The sequence below is a fragment of the Rhinolophus sinicus genome, linkage group LG03 (genome assembly GCF_036562045.2).
Source record: "Rhinolophus sinicus isolate RSC01 linkage group LG03, ASM3656204v1, whole genome shotgun sequence".
Classification (NCBI taxonomy): domain Eukaryota; kingdom Metazoa; phylum Chordata; class Mammalia; order Chiroptera; family Rhinolophidae; genus Rhinolophus; species Rhinolophus sinicus.
In genome coordinates, this window is record NC_133753.1 from 153853470 (window position 1) to 153870132 (window position 16663).

At 41.9% G+C, this 16663-nt stretch overlaps 1 protein-coding gene across 11 annotated transcripts in view; it reads left to right on the forward strand.

The window, feature by feature from the left end:
- The window catches only part of ZNF366 (zinc finger protein 366), a 297857-nt gene that overhangs the window by 132645 nt on the left and 148549 nt on the right, over positions 1-16663 (forward strand). For all 11 annotated transcript variants that reach the window (XM_019728096.2, XM_074328843.1, XM_019728097.2 and 8 more), the window contains one exon: positions 4774-4945. The gene's annotated coding sequence lies outside the window, so the exon portion shown is untranslated. The remainder of the gene's footprint in view (positions 1-4773; positions 4946-16663) is intronic.

A 16663-nucleotide genomic window follows, 5' to 3' on the forward strand; every position in this document is an offset into this window, starting at 1 on the left:
TCCCAAATGATTGCCATATTTTTAACTCCAAGGAGATGGCGAATGGAGATAAGAGGCATCAAAGTCCATTGGTTTCAGCAGGCAGCGGTATGAAGAGATAAAAATGGAGTGGTGAGTTCTAATCTCCCTTCAGACTTGGGACAATTACTGTAGCACCTTTCCTTTAATTTTCTTCCCCTGAAAATTGGATGGTGATGATTTGTACTTAATCACAAGGCTGACCGACATCTCTATAAAGGGCTTTTTCAGAGATATGGTCCCCCATGCTTAATGATCAAAAAATGGCTCAGACTGAACTAGACTTTCTTTAGAGTGAAACCTCTTATTTCACTATTACTGTTTACATTTTCAATCAATTAGTGCCTCTTCCAAAGCCCTGGCATTTCCTATGTGGAAAGATTTTATACACCAATTTGGCTCCACATTGAACAAAACTAATTCCTCTCCCATGTGACCATCCTAAAAATATTTGAAACAGCTGTCGTGATGTCCATAAGAATTCTTTTCTCCAAGCTAAAAGAGTCCAGTTCTTTGCAGGCCATGATTTTAAGTGCTCTTGTTGTCTTAGGCTCTCCTAGCTGGATGGGTTTCAGTTAACAAAGGCCTTTTCTAATGCAGAATATGGAGCTCACGTCCTGGTCTGTCCATGTGAACTGTGGCAAGAATTGTTGCTTCATGTATTCAGTCTACCATGGCCCTTCAAAGACAGCCAACGTCGAATCAGTTATTTTTGGAGGCCACATCAGATCATTGGCTCCTGTTGAACTTGGAGTCAATTAAAACCACAAGTCTTTTTCACACATTCTCCTGCTAAGCCACTGCGTGTATACAGCTATATATAGTTATTATCTGTTGAGTACTTACTATGGGCAAGGCAATGTGCTAAATGCTTTGCATCTCATTTAATCCTCACATTAACCCAATGACGTATCATTAGCTCAGATTGTGGACAGGCTGATGCTCACATGAGTACAGACTTGCCTAAAGAGGTCTGACTCCAAAGCAGGTGCTCGTGAACTTGATGCGCTTCTACCTTCTGTACTGGCACGATGGTTTTGTTGCTAATCTTTCTTGGAAGGGGGGTGCAGAGGACCAAAAATCAAAGAGTACAACCATTAAATATAAATCAGGTTAGACCTCCCCATCTTTTTAGCCTGCTGAGATTGTTTTTGGAATCTTGGTCTTGTCCTCAAATATATTAGCCATTCCCTTAAAGCTTCATGCCAACCATGGATTTCATCAGTTGCCATCACTATTCTCATTGAAGTCATTGCTGCAAAAAGATAAACCAAGGCTAAGGAGCCTCAGAGTCCACACTAGAGCCCCCATCATATTGGCATTGATCACCACTCTGATCAAGTTACAAATCCATGAAATTGTAATTTAGTTCAAATTTTTTTCTTTCCTCCATCATGAAGACCATGCCAAATTCTTTTCTAAAATTCAGGTGCAAAATTTCTAAGTCATGCATCTGATCAGTCTAGCATTACTGCCACAGAGAGTAGGATGGAGCAGTCTGACAAGGTTTTTCCTTGTGAATCTGTTATTCTTAACTGATCACCATTTCCTGTGCTAAGGAAGCATGGGCCAACCCTAAGTCGCCAATCTAGACTCTGGTCTAAGACTAATATCAAGGTCATCATCTAGTTTACCGTTTTGGCCTTCTCCTCTTTGAACCTGTGTTCTACATGTGACCATGTTTAGTTTTCTTAGTTTTCAAAAGAAACGTCAGTGACAGTGGTTGGGTGCCCTCATGTGTAAGTTCTTTCATATCTTGGAAGGCATTTTTTATTGGCAAGGAGATTTGAATACAGTTAGGACACCTAACCATATTTGTTGAAACTTTTCCAACTAAATATAATTTTATTTTACAAAGAAGACAGACATAAAATGATAGTCAAGTGGTTTGTAAGGTCTTCCACTCCACGATCTGCATTTTACTCCTTTTAAGTATATTGGGACGCATTGGTCATATCAGTAAAGCATACTGCATCATTACTTTTCAGTTTTGGATCTGCTTTTAAAACCAGTGTTCCAAGGTGTGTACACACTCTTCCAATGTGAAATGAAGATAATAATAGAATCTATTACCGGTGTCCTAGGAAAGCAGCAGATTAGAAGGTAAAGCTCATACTGCACTGGATATTTGCAAACTTTAGCATAGAGTACAATTCAGCTAAATGGAGAGACTATAGCTTTAATCTTTCTGTAAGTAAGTGCTCAACAAATAATAGCTAATTTGATTTTTCTACCAAGCCCTTACACTAGCTTGAATCTGATACAATAATTTCAAATGTTTCTCTAGGAAACAGTGTTCTTTGAATAAAAACAATCAGTCTCTGAAGGTTGCTTTCACCTCTCCCTGCTTTTATCCCCAAGATGGTATCCAAGTGGGAGGGGAATTTATATGCTATGATGGCATTTGCAAAGATGAGATGATTAGCTTTATGTTTGTTCTCTGTACTGACTCATTCTTGATTGGCCTCTAAGATGATGGCCTGGGTACTTGACTTTTGGCTTTCTGGGTGCTCTGGTGGCCTTCAAAGTTGCTATATATGACCAGTGAACTTGTGATCCATTCTTTTGGCTTGTATGCGCTCCCAGGAAAGAGAAGCTACTCTCTCTCTTGATTATTCCACTGTCTTTTAGCTCTCACAGGAGGCAGACCCTAGGGTTTCTGTGACTTCCCCACTCAGTGCCCCGGGCAGGCAGGTCATCCCATCCTCTGCTACTAGGTCAGCTTGTCCCAGCCGTGTGCCTCATGGCTGGCGCTCAATTCAGTGTTGATCCCACGCAGGAACTGGGCTTAGCTCCTGAGTGCCAGTCAGACCCTCTCTCTGTGTGACCCCACATTTTGACCTCTACTCCTCGATCCAACATGAGAACTGAGGGAAATTAACTGTGCCCTTGATGCTCCCCTCACTGTCTTTAACACCCCCACTCCGCCCTGCAGGCCAAGGCTCAGCGAGCAGAAGTCAGGAACAGGTCTTACTGTTTACTGCCCTGACTTCTCTCTCTTCCCCTTCTGACCTCTTTCCAATTTCTCCAAGGCAGAAAAAGAGCTGGCATTTCTTTGGTTTCCCCAACATTAAGACCTATTTCTTTCTAGCTCTAACTGAGCTATAAGAGTGGGTGTGAGTATCTCCTTGTTGCGGTGATTCTTTCTCTCTGAGCTGAGTTCACAGAGTTCAATTGTTGATAACGTGAGGGGAAGACAGAATAATTCGAACAGTTTTGTCTGAAGGCAATGAATGACCTGGCTTTCATGGCTATCCTCCTGCTGTTCATTCGTGTGCGCGTGCGCGTGTAAACATATAGAACATATATTACTATATACACGTGTATATGTATGTATGTTTGTATGTATTATAATTTGTTTAAAGGTTTATTCCTTTGGGTGAATACGCAAAGCTTCTTTACTGTGACTCTATCTGGCCTCTCTAATGAAGTACCTGACACTGCATGAATGGGACACTTAGTTTATATCCCTCACCATTTCCAGAAATGGCGTGGGTCCAGGCAGGAGGATGGATTTAAAATTAGGAGGGCTGAATTCTCAACCATTGGTAGTAACTTGCGGGGTTGACTCAAACCTGTCACTTGATCACTGCCTGCCTTGTTTCCCTGTGTCTAAAGGAAGTCAAGAAATGCTTACACGGTTAACACTTGCAAAGTAAGACGACACTACATAGGAAAGGAGGTAGCTACAAGTTGCCTATGCTTTGCCTCTATCACTTTTGACCTCTTTTCCATATATACTTTGCCAATTCCCTCTAAAAATATATATCTGCTGGTTCCACAGTTCTAGAGCCATGTGACTGTAATCCAACTCCTTGACCAAACAGAGAAAGTGAAAATATTCCTCTCACTATTCTGTCCTTTCATCAATGACACAGCCGGTAAACAAGGCCAAGATCAAGGGACAGAAACACCTAGAGAATAAAACTAATTTGTCTCCACAAAACAATAGGAAAATTTATTCATATATATATTTATATATTTACAACAGATAAACTCCATTCATTTCTTTTCAGTTTTTAAAATCTGTGCTCGTTCTACATGTAAAGATAGAAAAATGGGGAAAATCTTTTTTCCTGTTATTCACCAATGATTATCAGTGCTTTGGGTCTGTTGAATCACTACCTCCAACCAGCAGTCTGGATCAGCGTCATTTGGGGTCAGTTCTAGCACCTGGAACCACAGCCTTGCGAGGCTGTGAGTCTACTTCTCTGAGAGGGAGCAGGGAAACCTGGACTCCATCCTGGAACTTGGCAGCCTCTCAGTTCACCTTAGAACTGGCAAGGCCTGAAGGCACTCCCAGGGCACTTGGCAACAGACCTAAACTCCTGAGGAAGTAGCATCTCAGGTGCCAGGACATGGATTTTTTTTCCCCCTTGAAGTAAAAGTTTAAACGTTGATAATGACTCCAGGTTACACTAGGCCGAGACACAATCTTGGGAGCCAATGCAGGTAGCAAAGATATTTCTTTCCTGTTAACAAAGAGGGTAGTTCCCCACCTTTCACGTCTCGGTGAAGTCACAAACCACAGCTCATGGTGGGATTTGCTGTGGTAACAGCCCAAATACCCCCGGCTTCCAATCTATGTACAGGAACATTATTATGTGGTTGGTATAAACCTGTTCTTTTTATGTCTCTCTCCATGCTCTGTAGTTTTTGATTGATTGTGGAAAGGAGGAGGAAAATATTATTAATAGATGCATGCTTTCATATTTTTCTCCTGCTTATGTCATTATCCTTACTTCTTCTTCCTAGGAGGGTTTTTTCCACGTATTTCCATCTGCAAGCTGGAGACCCAGGAAAGCCAGTGTTGCAATCTGAAAGGCCAAGAACCAGAGAACCTGTGGTATAGATTCCAGTCTAAGTCTGAAATCCTGGGAACCAGCAGCACTAACAGACATAGAAAATCGACGTCCCAGCTAAAGCGGTAAGGCAGAGAGTCACTGCCTCCTTCCTCTTGCTTTTGTTGTAGGCAGGCCCTCACTGGGTTAGATGATGCCCCCCCCCCCCCCCACATTGGGGAGTGCCATCTGCTTTAGTCTGTCCGCCAGTTCAAATGCTAATCTCTTCTGAAAACACCTTCCCAGACACATCCAGAAAGAATGTTTAACCAGCTATCTGGGCATCCTAGGACCCAATAAGTTGGTATTTAAGATCAACCATCACATCATCTCCACAGGGGACATTTTTGTTTGATTTGAAAGAAAATATTCTCTGTGCAAACCAAATCCTTTGCAAAATTAAGCACCCAATATAAAGATATCAGCCACATGGTTTATTTACAATTTGGCACCATCCACACATCTCTGAATGGGTCTCTCTCAGTATACTTCTGCTAACTCACTGTAATAATCTTTCTCAGATCTCCTTGCTTAATTGATCAATAAATATGTCCTTTGACCGCCTTACTAGTAAGGTTAGAATCTTAAAGCAAAAGTAGTATTTTTTTGTCAGAGCGTGCAGAGAGGAATTTAGGGGAAGGAATTTGGTGCCAGGAAAGTCCCCAATACTCTTCAGTGATTATCCATCATCATACTGTCGCATGAGTAGTTGCAGAGCTAAGATAAGACGCTTTGACACTACTGATCCTTAAGCGCCCCTGGGGACAGGATTCATTCCACTGACCTAGCACAGAATGTGGGCTCAGTTTGCTTCTTGGGTAAATGAAGGAAGGACAGCGTTGGTGCGCTTGGACTTGACCTGCCTGCCCCCATTTGACTTGCCCCACCCTTTCCCAGTCTTAAATCTCAGTAATTTATGTACTCAAAACAGAAAGAACAAAATTTTTTTAAAAGCTGGGTATAATTAATTGAATGAGTTAATGACCAAAGCTCAAATGCTATCTATGCCATAGCTGCACACCTGGGTGATTATTTATGAAACTTGAATCCTATTGACCAGCCACTTTCCAATTGTGAGCAGCATTAGCTTGAAACACATATTGGGGTTTAATGATTCTTCACATTTACAGGGACGTAGACTAGGAAATATTTGGCTCTAATGATGGTGAAAAAGATGCAATATAGATTGCATTATGATATAGATTTTCCTTTGCTGTGTCCCTTTTTTAAAGTTACAAAAGAACTGTCTTAGGCTTAAAACAGCCATTTAGAGCACTCAGACACATTGCATATTTAATGTTCCACTTTACTGCTTGGTGAAAGAAATAAATGCATAACAAAATGCTTTGAAAAATGCTTAATTTTTCAACTGTTGATTTAATGTGTAATGGTTCAATAAGGAGATGAATCACCCTGGTCTAGAACTACTGAAAAATAGAAAAATTACCTACGCTGGTCTGTTGAATCTGTGAATATTAAGTTTGTCAATGTAATTTATGACTCGGCAGGTAATATACCGGTAATTTGCATACTAATTGCTATGGTGGAAGCCAAACGACTTTAATTCAGTAAATTAGTCTGCCTAAGCAGAAGCCAGCAGTTGCCTCTGTGTTGGGGAGAGAGATGAAGCTTGATTTGGAGAAAATGGGGCTCTGGCCAGGGGGTCTTTTGGAGCTGGAGAGGCCCCCTGCTGGCAGGCAGGGCCCAGGCTGCTGAGATCCTATGGTCGGCTTCTCCTCAGAGCCAAAGCCAGTGGGTTAGCCAAGTGATTCAAATTCAGAAAACAGAAAACAGGTCAAAGGAGTTCTCTTTGGGTAAAAACAATACATGCCTGTGTGTCCATAGTAGAAACAAATAGAAATTTGAAGGCAGAAAAATAATTAATTCCAGCTTCCTAAAAGAGGTTCTTTTGATGATAGGCATATATTCTTTGATTCTCTCAAAAACAGATTAGAGTCAGTCTCTCTCTCTCTCTCTCTCTCTCTCTCTCTCTCTCTCTCTCTCTCTCTCTCTCTCTCTCTCCTAAGAGTGTGTCTGGAGAATTTTAGGCAAATCAAATGTTATTTTAAATGCTATGGGAGCAAAATGCATACAAATAGATGTTCAGCCTTTTCAATAATAACGAAAGAAAAGCAAATCAAAACACCGAGGTGTAATTTGCTCAGGAAAACTAAAAAGATTAAAAGCTTTTATTGTCAAGAGCGTGGGGAAATGAACATAGCATAAATTATGTGGGCAGTGTAGTGGTAGGTACAAAATTAAAAAAAAAATGCACATATGCTTTGACTCACCAATTCCACTTCAAGAAGTGTATTCTGTAGAAATACAAAATGGATAGTGGTAACCATGTGAGATTACTGCAATGCAACCATTTTGATACGCAAAAATAGTAATTTCAAATGATTCAACCTATAACAAGTGTGTTCGGTGTAGCATCTTATAATGATGGCAGTTTGAGAAAAGCCTAAATGTTTAGCAATATGAGACAGATTAAATCAATAGTGGTACATATCTTATGAAGCTTTTAACAAGCATGAGGTGGAGCTAATCTACACGGAAAAGGAAAGGTGACTGTGGAATATTAAGTAAACAGACCACGTTGTGTGACATGGATAATCCCAGTTTTGTTTTAAAAAAGTGTTTGTATGTGTGTATATATTTGTATATTTTGATTTGTGTATACTGTAGGTATAGAAAAAGATTGGACAGCTAAATCCTAACATTTAACTGTGGCTACCTTTAGAGAGTGGCACTCAGGATAAAGGCCGGAGGGAAGCATCTTCTTTTATATTTCTGAATTGTTTCACTTGACACAGCCAATGTGCCCTTTTTATGGCTCAAAAAAACCCCAAAAAACCCCACAAAACAAAAGATAATGAAAATAAGACATAAAAGCTATGGGGGATCTACCCAGTTAAAAAGAATACGTTGTGAACTAAGCCAATATTAAGTAATATAATATTTGCTCTGTTGGACATGTTAAGATTTTTGTATATTGAACTTTTAAAAAAAGTGGGGTGCACCTTTATGTTTTGTGTGTAAGTGTAGTTTAAGAGTGGGGGTAAAATTAGGATAAATATTGTGTTAAAAGTAGTTATGTATGAATTAAATAAGCTCAATATTGTCGGTGCTGTATTCTGTCACTAAGAATTTCTATGGGACTGTACCAATTCTTGATGGTTGTAAGCCATTTCCTCATGGTTTTCCAAAAGAGCCATTTCCAACTGCCATAGAACTACTACTTTTACAAAGAAGGAAGGAAACAATGGGATCCTGAAGCAGTTGGCATTTCAAATCATCACTTCCCATTGGAAACCCACCCCCGTAAATTCTGATCAACATTTATTTACATGTATCGATTGGGGCTAGGTGAAAATTGGGAATGGATTTCAGGGAAGAATTTCTGACCACTTGTACTGATTGTATTTTTATTATAAGCAGAGCTAAACTTTTGGGTTAAAATGAAATTCTATCGACCCAGCACACAGCCTTCTTCTTTCAACCAGGACTAGCCCAGCTGAGCCTTGAGACCCATGGCCTTGAGCGCTGGTCAAATGGTTGTCCCAAGTGCCTTTGGAGGCAGGCTTGAGTTTCTGCAGCTTCCTGCTTTCCGGATGTGGCCTGTCTCCTCTGCTCTGGTGTAGCTGCACTCAGATGTCTGGTTGTCCTCTCTTTTCTGCTCTGGGATGGTACTGGGCTGAGGCAGGGCAGCTTAGACTGTTGAGCCCATGGAGACCCCAGGGGAGGAAGGGAGGGGGGACAAATCCAATTGCTGCATCTGCACTGAGGGCATGCCTCCTGCAGGCTGCTCCCTGCCAGTGACCACCTGTGGCAGGGATACTAAAGCAGACCCATTCCAGGGAAACATGGGGATTCCTTTTCCAGCCTACTCTGAGCTCATGACTCCCTAAAGGCTTTGCTGAAGCTTCCTTGAACTGTATGACAGTCTACGATGTTTTCACCTAATCTGCCCCTTCTGTCTTTCACTCAGGGTCAGAATTGCATCTTGGTGATGCTCTCCTAGCCTTCTCTGGCTCCCCTCCCTAGTTCTTTTATTCAGGAATTTCCACTAATAAAATCCTTGCACGTTTAACCTTTGCCTGACATCTGTTCAGAATATCCAGACTAATACAGGCTATTGAAGCACCTCCTGTAGGCTACTAGGGAAGGATAGTAAAGGCAGGATTCAATATCGAGCAGGTGGTTACTTGCTGACCTGTAATTCTCCCCCAACACTGACGTATAGGATCCACTTTTCCAAGTCCCTTGAAGTGCCTGCCCTCCCTGTCTTTGGCTGAAGAGGGGCTTCTCAGCAGGAGCAGCAGGGATCCTGGCTGCTGCCCAGCTGAGAGATGACTGTGGACGAGCAGCCCCAGCATTGCCTGGCATGGCTTCCTTCCCCAGCGCTGCCTGGCATGGCTTCCTTCCCCAGCACGTGGTCTCATCTCTTCCTTATCCACGCCATCTCTGTGACATGCAGGACACCTCCTAGGCACTAAAGGGAACCTGGACTTGAAAGCAAGAGCCACATGTGGAAATCTGGACCAATATCCTCAGTTTCTCTAGAATCAGCCAGAAGACAAAGGAGTGCTGTCCAGACACTGCTCCTTCCAAATGAACGTCACGGAGGGCAATAAGAGAGTTTTGCAGCCAGGCCAAATTTCAACAATAGGCAGTAGATGCCAGAGGAGCCAAAGCACAAGAAAGAAGAGACTGAGGCTCTTTCCACAACATTTCTAGCTCCCACGTTTAACTAACTGTTGACAATCTCATAAAAAACAGCAGAACAAAGATCCTAAAGCAAAGATGTTCCATCCTCAAAGGGCCACTGACTCATTAAGTGCAAGAATGTGGTCAGATTCAAAGTGGGTAAAGGAGGCTGCTTTCTTTCTGGTGGTTCAGTTCTACCAGAACTGCTGATTCTGGGTCCCTGGGATTCCTCATGGGTTGTTTTGTACCAATCTGACAGGGAAAACTAGTCCCTTGTCCAGTGGGCGCAGAGCCCAGGTCAGTCCAAGGCCTTGCTGGAGACACTCAGTAGAGAGCCACAGCTGGATCCAGCTTTTAAGCCCAACCCAACCAGATTATACTCGGGGGACTGGGCTGAGTCCTATTTGTATCTGAGAACTAGAGCAGGATTTGGGACTGGGAAAGGGTGGATGATGTTTTCCAGGGCTCACACTTGGGCCTCAGCACAATCAGGCTTGGCTGGCCCACCCCAACTCACTCAATTTTGAAGTCTCTCTGGTTGTAGAAAGAAGAGACCCTTGTGTTCCAGGCCATTACCTTCTCCTTCTCTCACTGAGGGTTTCCTCAGGCCAATCTGCACATGGGTAAACCACTGCAGAAATGTGTCCATTGAAACTGTTGGTCTTACTTCAGTTTACAAGTCAAATAGGCATCTTTTCATCAAAATGATGAACTGGAAAGATGAAACAGAGACAGGATATAGGTGAGCCAGAGCAGCTTGGTATTTGCTTGTTAAACTATCAGATTTTGAGAGGAAAATCAAACTGTTCTCCAGACCCCATTCACAAGGCAACCCTAAGCACTTAGAAACACGTGGCTGACAGTTACTGGAGCCACTAAATTAGCTTCCAGATGCACAGTCTAAACTATAGGCATACAATTTGAATACCAATCGTCTCTTTGCCAAACCTAACAAATAACACAGCTTATTGGGGAAGATGGTCTCATTTCAATGTCTCCTGCTCTTGGAATCTTCGCAGCCAGCAGAGACTCGACGTCTATATCCTTCCTCCTCTCTGAGGAAAGAAGTCGTTTCTAAAGTTAAGTCCCCTGGCAGGGTCCTCAAGGTTGCTCTTATTATGGACCATGGGACATGAATTAATTCTCTCATTTCTATTCTGGACACAGTTCTACACATATGAATTCCACAGGTGCATGCTTTTTATTAAAAAAAAAAAAATGTCAAGGGAAGTGGAGTTAGACCTTGGAACAATTTGTTCCCCAAAACAGAGTGAATCATCGCCCGTAATGAGCAGTGTTGGCCAGAGCTGCAGCAAACACTGAACGGTCCCATTCATCAATTATTGAAGGGCCCTCTGCCTACCAAGGGCATTCATTCATGCATTGAGGACTGATGAGTTCTCTGCCCTGTTGCTCATTGTCCATCTGAAGGATTTGGACTTGCCATTGTGACTCCACAATGGCGTGCAATTGCATGGAAGATAAAGGGTTTAGTCAAGGAGAATTTTCATCAGGATTTTTTTTCCCCTTGACTGAGAACCTGATACCACATGTTTGGAGGACCAGGAAGCAGAGGCGGGGTATGTTCTGTGAGCTTAGGTTCCTGGAGCGGTTCTTGTCCAGCCAGCAAGCCTGTGAGCTAAGTCTTTGCTACTTAATGTGCAGTGTGTGGTGTGCACCTGGGAGCTTGCTGGGAACAGATTCTTACCTCCACCCAAGACCCACTGGACCAAAATCTGCATTTTAATGCAAGTTTGAGAAGCACTATAGGAGGTGAGAGGGTACTGAATACTGGGGCTACAAGGTGTCTTGACTGCTGCCTTCTTAGAGCTGCAGTCCGGAGGCAGGTGGAAGACTGTTGAAGAGAACTCATTCCATGAGGGGGAGGGCTGTGGTACAAAGTGCAAGATAACAGAAGAGGCAGTGGTTAATTCTGCCAGGAGTGATGGGAACTCTGGGAACTGATGGCTTGTCAGGTGAAGAAGGGGCAGTAGATCTCCCTGCTCCATTTTCACCACCTCACTACCTTAGGCCAGTTCTTCATCGTCTCTCAGTTGGATTGTGGTAAGAGTCACCTTGCCTCCACTCTTTGGAGCCCCTTAAATCCACTTCCTAAACTGACTCCCGAATTATCTAGCTAAACACAAAGTATCCCATCTCTGCTTAAAGCAAAGTACAGACTCCTTAGTTGGCACACAGCCATTTGTATGGCACACAAAGACCTTTCTAGGGCCAACTCCTGCCATTCTCCAGCCTGTCTCCCTCTGCCGAGCCTTCTAGAATCACCCATCGCTTCCCTCATGTCACTTTCTGTTTTCGCCACTCTGCCTTTCCAGTGCCTCTTCCTTCTGCCTGGATTGCTTTTCTGGTAGTTCACTTGGTGAACTCTTCATCCTTCAAAGCCCTTCTCTGGCATTACATCCTCTGTGAAGCTTTTTATGAACTACTCCTAGAGGGAGTTAACAATTTCCTACTTTTCTCTACTTCTGCACTTTGCGAATCTCTTGTTTGATATATTCTATTCTATAGCAAATTCCATTGATAGTATTTGCTTCGTGGGAGCTTCAGCTATGATGGTAGCTGTGAGTTTATTCTGTGGGGGTAGGGAATGTATTCCTCTGAATCCCTGAAGTGGCACATAAAAAGCTCTCAGTATTGGCTTTGTATTTTTATTTTTTGCATTAACTATAACTTGGAAAAATCTTGAAAGCGTGAAGCTGCTGCACATGTTGAGAGATATGCAGTTCTTTAAGTCTGGCTTGAGCACACAGGGAGTGAAGAAGGGTGGCTATTAACTGGAAAGGGAGGAAGAGCCAAAATTGAACTCTGAGAAATCACTGATGTTGCTTACAGCATGAGAATGATGTGACCAGTCTTTGTTTGGATAATTGGCTGGATACAGATAGGATATGGGTGTCAGGACAGTGGGAACAACAGGAAGCAGTGAGACCTGAGAAGTTGCTTTCATACAAGCCTGAGTGAAGAATGACAGAGGCCTGACCTAGAACATGGACTAGAAAGAAGAGGAAAGAGTCAGGCTTATCTCCTAGAAAAGTATCTTAAAAATGGGTTTAAATAGCGATCTTGTTGTTCTGAATGTTTATGCTACGGCCAGTGTGGGATTGGCAGAGGTCACTGTAGTAGAGCAGAACTTTGAGAAGTTGGGTTGATGCGATTGAAGCGCAGAGTGGGGGCCCAGTTTGGGGGGGTAAACAAGGTGGGGGTTCTGATTAATTTAATTTTCTGGTTAATTCAGTTAATCTGAAAACTCATCCTTTTTGTTTTCATCAATATTGAATTTTTTTTCTACAAAGACTTCTTTCCTGCCGTAAGTTATATAATAGAAAGAGCATCTCGCACTGCCGTTGGTAGGAGGAACACCAGTGTATTTCGGGAGATTGGATTGTAGTTCTAGTTTTATTGCGACTTTGTGAAAGTCACTTAAACTTCCTGGGCTGCAGAATTCTTATTTAAAAGTTGAGGCATTTTCCTCATACATTGCTGGTGGGAATGTAAAATGGTGCAGTCGCTGTGGAAAATAGGCTGGTAGTTCCTCAAAAAGTTAAACATAGAGTTACCTTATAACCCAGAGGTTCCACTCCCAAGGGAACTGAAAACATGTCCAAACAAAAACTTGTACATGAATGCTCATAGCAACATTATTAATAATATCCCCAAAAAAAGTGGAAACAAGTCAATATCCATCAACTGATGAATGAATAAAAATGAATTTTAACATGTGGTATATTTACATAACAGATACATTCAGCCATAAAATGGATACTTGCTACAACATGGGTGAACCTTGAAAACCTGCTAGTGAAAGAAACCAGAGACAAAGGTCACATATTATAATGTTCCATTTATGTGAAATGTCTAGAACAGGCAAATCTGTAGAAATAGAAAGTAGATGAGTGTTTAACAGGGCCCAGGAGGAGGGAGAAATGAAGAGTGACGGTTAATTGATCAGGGTTTCTTTAGGGGATGATAAAAAATGTTCTGGACCCAGATAATAGGATTGCTGCACAACGTTATGAATATTCAAAAGAACACACTGAATTGTACACTTTAAAATGGTTAAAATGGTACACTTTATGTTTGTGAGTTTTACCTCAGTTAAAAATATGAGAGGTTAAACTCAAGATTTCTTAAGGTCTAAGACCCTGTGATTTAATGAAACCACTAACATACTATAGATGCTCAATAAATACTTGGTGAATTGAATTGAAAGAAACACTGGAGTGTGAATCTTTGGATGAGAGATAGTACTTTCCAGCACTTAAATTTACCTGGATCAGATGACGTCTTCAGGGTCTTAATATTGTGTAACATGTGGGGCAGAATCACCTTGAAATGAATTCAGTTCACCAGTGGTGCTGGCGAAGGTTTAACAACCACGAGGAAAAAGAAAATACCCTATATATGTACATAAATTTATTATAAATTTTACTAATATTTAGGATGTATAGCCACAATTTATAAATAATGAAATATGTAATACTCTTTATTGTAAATTCCATACAACAAAATGATTCTCACAGAATGCTTTGATTGATTTTTATTGAACTCTTGCATCTACAGCCAAGCTATGGTTGCAGTTGAACCGTGGTTTAACAAATGGACTTGCATCTTCTCTTTTCCCAGTAAATTTAGCATCAATTATATTGATATAAAATCTACTCTTAAACTATTTCTTACCCTTTTACAATGATATCATTAAACTGAAACCTCTTTCTGTTTTGGCATTATGCAGGTCAGAGCTTCATTTATCCATCCATGGTGTTAGTAATTCCTGTGCTGAATTGGTTTACAGTTTTTAAACACTGGAAGAATATTTCCTCAATTTTTTTGTGTGTGCTATTCACAGACCAATGTCTACAGAATGACAACTTTTAAGTTTAATTTACATGATTAACATTTTCTCTATCTTTTTAAAAGTCTAGACAAACAATAAAATAACAAATCAAGCCCTGAGGTACAGACTTTTCTGACTGCCACGGTGTAAATACTCCCAGCATAACTGATTTCAAGCTACCAGTGTAACATCACTGAACATGGAATTGGGAAGAGAAGCACCGTAGCATCAGCTTGACGTAGTATTTCTACTATACAATAGACATGAATCACCAAAGAACACAGATAATAGCAAAATAACTACATAGTGATGAGTTTATAATATTTATTACCTCTGTTTTTAATAGAACATATTTAATTACAAGTTAATATAATTTTTTTTAATACCAACCAGCTTTTAAAATTCTAGGAAATGTGACATTGGCTCTCACGAGACAGTGCAAGCTGACATCATGAGGACACAAATGTATGTTACAATATTTAGGGGCTTAGCATCCTTTTTTTTTAGCTCTAGACCTCTCTGGAAATTTTATAAATATACCCTCTTAGAGATTTCAACACTCTTCTAATTGCAAATTCTTTAGTTTCGTGTCTTAAACTTTGTGCTATAATTTTTTTTCCCACTTGAGATTGTAAGAGGCAGTTCACATTAAGAAAAATGGGAAAGGGTGGTGTTCTAGACTCAAAGAAATTTTGAGAAATGTTGTAGGACTTCTCAATGCTAAGGACACATTTTGAATCTTCCAGAAGAGTATATAATATTCAGTTATTGTGGTTATTTAGCAGGATATAGTTTAGAAAATGCGGCTAAACCATGAGTGGACTTGTGATGACGTTGCACCTTCACCACAGCCATCTTTATACCTCTCCACCAGCACTCTTGAGGCCCCCAAGTCCCTACAGCGGAGATTAGTACTGCCCTCCTGTAGATTCCCACACCACACCATGGTCCTTTGCCCCACTCGTAGGCTCTTAGGGACGTGGGGGTCAACCATGTGGATCATATGGTTAATGAACACTTGTGTTACCACATTTATTGTCCTCCCAGGATGGAGGCCTGGATCACACAGATTCCCAGGTCACTGTATCTGCTTGGGGACTGATACACCCTTATCTAGAAGTCTTCTTCGTCCTATTCCTGTAAGGGGAGCATGTGTAGAGGAGGTGATAGGGAAAACTGATTCACACCATCCCGTGCCATCTTAGGCCAGTTTGCTTTCAGATCCATGCCTTACCATTCCCCTGCTTTGCTCTGCATCATAGTGGGAAAAGGGGGTTGCTAAGAAGAGAGGGGCAGCCACTAACCTATGAAGGCTCCATTTTCCAGCTCCCATGTTAGCTGGCTCCCAAGTAGGTTTGGTCCTTGGTGAGAAACTGAAAAGAGGGAGGAAGAGAGAAACCATGGTATTTGCCCCTACGTCTGCCTTGGGCAATGTCTCTGGCAATGGATGCATCTTCTCTATTCTGCTCTTGCAGGACCATCTCTTTTTCCTTGGTCCCAGTTACTACCATGTGGTCCCAACCCTTGGATCCAGGAACATGGATACCCACCTTTGTCTTTCTGACCTAGAATTGGTAGATACTTTCTGCTGTTGATGTGTTCTTGGGTGGCCTTACTCTCTTTTGTTTGGCTTCTCAGCTCTTCCATTACCTGTTTAGTGGACACCGTGGCACTATACCCTTTTCCTCTAGGTGTTTACCTTTACAAGCCAAAGGCTGCTTCCTGAAACACCTGAGACCACTGGCCGAGTCTCCATTGGAGCATGCCGAACCTGTGTTCAGAGCAAGCTGGAGAATTAATGTTCCCAGAAGCAGCCACAACTCAGAAGGAGTGGTGATAGATAAATACCCTAAGGCTGTTCTACCCCGGCTCCTGTTTCCCAGCTGTATTAAGCTCTAGTTTCACACTGGGAATATGCTTGATAATGAACTTTTAGATTGGTTTCCTTTCCTTGCCCATCTCACTACTTCTCCACTTGTAATTTTTGGGATCACCTTCTAGCTAAACTACTTGCACTCAAATCCTCGTCTCTGGGTCTCTTGGGGACCCCAACGAAGAAACTTGTATAACCTGTTTCCTGCATTCAGTTCTCTCTGCTTTAAGTACTTGTGTGGTTTCTGTTTCTCTGGTTAGGTACCTGGTTAGGTGCCCACTGATACACCTGCACTCTGACACAGGACTCCTGCCCACCTTTCTACCCTGTCGGGAAGCGGGAAGAGACCTGCTACGCCACTGTTCC